The sequence below is a fragment of the Papaver somniferum genome, chromosome 2, assembly GCF_003573695.1.
Source record: "Papaver somniferum cultivar HN1 chromosome 2, ASM357369v1, whole genome shotgun sequence".
Taxonomy (NCBI): Eukaryota; Viridiplantae; Streptophyta; class Magnoliopsida; order Ranunculales; family Papaveraceae; genus Papaver; species Papaver somniferum.
This window is the reverse complement of record NC_039359.1, coordinates 190,801,121-190,806,432: the sequence shown is the minus strand read 5'-3', so window position 1 is coordinate 190,806,432 and position 5,312 is coordinate 190,801,121. Positions and strand designations below refer to the sequence as shown.

Sequence of the window (5,312 nt, the reverse complement as noted above, 5' to 3'; positions counted from 1 at the left end):
TAATTATAATGAGAATATTTATTTTTATTATTATATTATATTACATACATAAATTAGATATGTCCACAATATGTTGAATATCCAAGCATATCAACCTTTTTCATTAATTAAAAAATGATATATTAATCAAGAAATTTTTTAAATGCTCCAAAGGCATTTGAACTTCGCCCCGCCACACCAATCGACGGTCCGGTGCGTAACACGGGTTACACACTAGTTCCCACTAAAGGTACTAATGTAGTCGAACTCGTTGAAAAGCAATCAACAATGTGCGATTTGCGGACTCAGTCCAACCCGTCTAGTGAGTTGTCTAGTATTTTACCAGTATAACCTCCCTGGTCAAGTTAAAGTGTGAAGCTAGGGTTAGGTCCTTTTCTTTCCATTCATTGATGGCTCTGTTTCGGTGATTTAAGCGAGAGAGAGTGGGAGGGAAGATTGAAAATTCCATGTCTCGGGTCTATAGTGTCTTCCATACTAAAAAAAAGTTTCATCAGCTATTGCAATTAGTTTTAGAGCGTCTGGAAGTGGGTTTCCTTTATTCTTACCTGAAGAAGTTGAGAAAATCAAAGACCCATATGCTAGAAAACTTGCTCAACGGATTAAGAGATTACCATTACAGGTTGGGTTTTCGATATTTATTTATATCCCTTATTATTGTTGATCATGATGTTATAAAGCTTTCAATTTTGGTGGATATTTGCTTGTTTTAGTGATTTTGTTTTCACATTGGCAAACTGGGCTTTGGTTGGATCAGTTGATATCGAATGTGATTTAACATATCCTTTTGCATTTTATAAATTTTTTTTGTGAAATTGGTAGCCATTAAATCCATAACATCTGATTGAAGTCGTCGAATATGTGTGCAGTGAACGCATTATTTGTAGTTAAACAGAACTTGAATGATTGAAGGAATTTCGTGAATAAATTGAATAAGAATGCACACCCATGTACCTCCAATTGGACATTTTTTTTTTCTATGTTTCACTACTTCCTCTCTTACCGATGGCTACTTACATGTTCGAGAACTATAATATTGTATGTTTACTTGCATTACTTGCTTTCCAATGTGATTGCTTCCGCTTAGTATATGTAGCAAATCAATTGCTTTCTTTTCAATTGGTTATTCTTTTTTTTTTTTTTTTTGACAGGCAATTATTGAGTATGAATCTTACCAGAATCTTATCATCCGAGTTCAGTCGATTTCTTACTTGGAAATAATGAAAGTTTGAACCACCTATGCACCTAGCAACAAGTTGTTAAGTATATATGGTGTCATGATTGATACATTTTCATTTTGTTTTTTTTCTGTTGTGGCAGGGATTTCATGTAGAAGAAAATCACTGGGAGTATATCCAAGGAAATCAACAACATTAAAAAATTGAAGCTGTTGTAAGTTGTTTACATTGCTTATTATTGTTTCAATCAGACCCAAGTTGACACCATGTGATTGCTACGCCAATGCTATTATGACTTGTGTATTGCAGTCTCTTGAATCGAAACAGATTGACAGGTTCCTTAGCGGAGGAACTTGGTGGTCTTCCAAATTTGGAAAATAATTTAGATAGACGAGAAATTCATATCAATACCATTGCCTAAATCATTTGCCAACTTGTTAAAAATAATGCACTTGGAGTAGTGAATTACGCACTGTACTGGCCAGTGGATTCTCCGGAACTCTCAGGCTCCAAGTTAAGTGCCTCCTATGCTGGTAACTAAACTGTGGTATTTGAGCTCTTTACTTGCATTATCTGGACTTAAATTTTGCTATATATTTTATATGATTCTACAAAAGACATCTCAGTTTGTTTATCTATTCAACGAAGCACATGAAAGTATATCCCATTTGGAGAGTATCCAGATGTAACAACCCTTGACTAGATAGTTTGTTGCTAGACTATTTTTTGTCCTTAAAAATGTCTGTGTGATGGGAGAACCTGAATAATTAAGTTTTGAGGAATTCATAGATAGTCGACACTCGACAAGTAGGACTGGTATTATAGATTGCTAAATGCTGGTGTGCGTAGAGCATAATAACTCTAAGCTCCTGATCTTTTGAACTTAGTCAGTAATCAATACTGTCGTGTCCGAAGTTCCATAGAATAAACAATCTGGACTACGGGACTACGAAATGCATGCATTTTGGTTAATTTAATGGCTATATTATGTGTTTGTAACTAGAGAATAGGCCACAAACATTCAAACTTGTTCATTAATCAAGGTATATATCATAAGATCTAAATTACTGATGTATGGATAATATTATAGGCTTTTACTTGGTATTTGCAGGTAGCTAATGAGATGGACAAGCTACATATCAGGATTGGATTCATGCCGTGCTTAAATTCACTCGTTCAGACAATGACTGCATGTTCTCCCATACTAAAGATTCTTAATCTTTTCTTGGTTCCTCGATAAGGAAGTCGTAAGTTACATGTGATCTCAGTTTGATACGTTGTTCGTGGAAAGTCAATTTTTTCTTAAAAAGTTCAGATAGATGGCAAGTCCCAAGAGGATTGTGGCCATCCCTGACATATTTGTGTGCCAATAGTTTACCTGACTGGGAAACACCCAGTTCATTCTATAATGCGACTAAGTTTATTCTACTGTATACTGCATATCAGTTGCCTCATTTAGGTCATATAGCATACTAAAAATGCTTAAAAAGTATCCATACGTGTATCTCTTGTTTGTTGAGAGCATTCGTTGAAGTAGAGAGGTTACAGTCTGACCTTGAGTCTTCTCTTGGAACTTTCTTTTGCAAGTATTTCGAAACACGATTTAGTTTCTCATTTATTGGGATACCTTTTTTTTTGCATTCACTTGCTTCTACAGCCACATGAACAGTATTTCAATCAGTGTGACATTTTCACCCGAGCTTTTCAAATGACCTTGTCTTTTTCTTTGGAGTTAATAGCTGGTAAACAACGTACCCAATTTTTACGATCGTCTGAATTAGTTTCCCATTTAAATTTATACTACAATGGGACAACACACCCAACTTATTTTATGCGACCTTCTTAATGGGGTACCCAGTTAATTTTGTATGACCATATGAAATGTAATACATATTGTTCGGTACTGCTATCATTAACAGAAGAAACTAAAAAGGAGGTTGAAGAATGCTCAAAAGCATACCAAACTGGTTCGGAAAAGAATTAGAATACGAAATGGGATCACTTAGCTCATTAGCAATAGTGACTGTGAATTCCAAAATCGGCTTTGCAAGTTCAACCAACAATAAGTATTTGTTGTATAAATTAAGGCATGCTTACAGGGGTGCCCTTTACAATTGTTGATACATGCCGCAGAGTCGTTCCATAAACTATCAAAGTAAGATACCATTATATTTGTAATATTGTGAAAAGTCAGTTACCTAATTTAATTTATACGACCATTTTAGTAAGTGTACCCAATTTATTTTATAGGACCGAAATCGAAATCTGAACACATTGTACAACTGAATTGTGGTTCTCTTTCTAAAGAACTTCAGTAACAATAATTCCTAAGTGAAAATGCTTAAAAGTCAGGTATGAGAACCCAAACATTTAAATTCCTGAAAAATTAGTTTCAGTCACCTGCACATTGGTATAAACCAATACTCTACTGTCTACTCAACAGTTTGACATTTTGATAAAGAAACTTGCAAAATTATGGTGTTTCCCCCACTTTTGTGGGAGAGTAATTTGTAGATAATATGAATGGAAAAAGTTGAATTCTGCTGCTAGAATTATCTCTGTACTTTAATCCAGAAACTACTCACGGTTTTGGATTGGGTCGTGCCCCATCTTTCTTGTCTATGGACTTCGCTTGGTGATCTGAGGCATATTTTATTAATTTGGATTGGATATCAACAATGCTAACACCATCTAATATGGAATCTACTTGCTTTTTTAAAGACTTGCAAGCGTCAAGTCTTTCTATATTCTTGATCTGTATAGAAGATGCTTATAAAAAACAGCCTAATAGTACTATTACCATGACCAGTAGAACTGTTAGTCTCCAACGACCCAGGTGTTTCCTTGCAATTCTATATTTTCCCTTTCGAATGAATGCAACTTATTTTCTTCTACGGATCGACTATTGCATTGCTTATACAATTAGCAACGTCGTTGCAGCAATGCTTTTCTATGGATCAGTTATTGCACTGCTTCTATAATTGACTGAGTTTGGTGTTGAAAATGACTGGATGCAGCTAGTACACCTAGTACACATATTTTAAACTTATTATCTAAGAATTCAAGAGTCGAGGGCTATACCAGAACCATGGTATCCTCACCAAATTTATTTGACTCATCTTTTTCAGATGAACACTGAATACCTTCATCATAACATACGTTCTTGCAGTTGGTGATCTGGATATAGCTAACCCGATTGAATTAACCAGGGTAGTTTACCTGACTCGACTAGGGAGGGTAGATTAGATAGGAACCGGTTCTGATAACTGAGTGAGTTGACCTGAGTCCAAATCCAACATTGTTATTACCTTTTTGAAGAGTTTGACGGGTACTGCACATTTCCGTGAAATACTCAATTTTGTTGAGGTTCGCTCTTCTTTTTTAGTGAATTTTAGACATTAAAAAGAAAGATTCACTCAATATAAAATTAATAATGTAAGGTTTAGTTCGAGATATCTGTTGATTTTACACCCCACGACTCCTTGTATTATTAAATTTCTTCTGTGTTTACTGATCTTACCTAATTCTGATAAGCTTCACTTTTATTCTTTTATTATTTTCAATCAAATTTAGATAGATGTTGAACCTTTAAGAGAACATAAATTTAAGTCACAGCATTGAGGTGACTAATTTGATCCTTACTTATCTATTTTTGCTTCCTTTTCTTTACTTATCTATTTTTGCTTCCTTTTCTTGATAGTGATTGACCACTTCGGAGTTCGGATCTATTTGGAGATGTGAAATATAATTGATTGACGCTTATTATATTTTTAGTTTTAGAGCATTTTCGAATTTAGTTTATCCTATTCAGATTCCTGCATCTTTACTAATCGATATGGTCATATTCAAAAACACTGATTCTTTATTTAGAACTTCGATACTCCTACAAAGTATTGAGGAGGTGTTTTCCAGAACAAAATATAGCAAGAATTTGTTTACACAAATCATGAATTTGGTCTTTGAGTAAAGTAAGGTGCATGCTTTGCGATTCTATATGTTTTATGCAAAGGAAGATCTATATCATCATCATTTGATTAATACAAAAATGCGCTAAGACAACTTAGGGTTATTAAACAATCATAGATATGCACTATGTTTTTGCATTTTGCTTGAGAATTACATTGTTTCAATTTTATA

General features: G+C 34.3%; 1 long non-coding RNA gene across 2 annotated transcripts; it reads left to right on the top strand.

Moving 5' to 3' along the window:
• The first annotated feature begins 379 nt into the window (after positions 1 to 379).
• LOC113350063 lies at positions 380 to 2,608 on the top strand. Of its 2 annotated transcripts, XR_003360586.1 has the most exons (3): positions 380 to 619; positions 1,318 to 1,708; positions 2,287 to 2,608. It is a non-coding gene; the product is annotated as an uncharacterized LOC113350063 (long non-coding RNA). The 2 variants fall into 2 exon arrangements; XR_003360585.1 differs by having other exon boundaries at positions 1,318 to 2,608.
• The last annotated feature ends 2,704 nt before the right edge of the window (positions 2,609 to 5,312 follow it).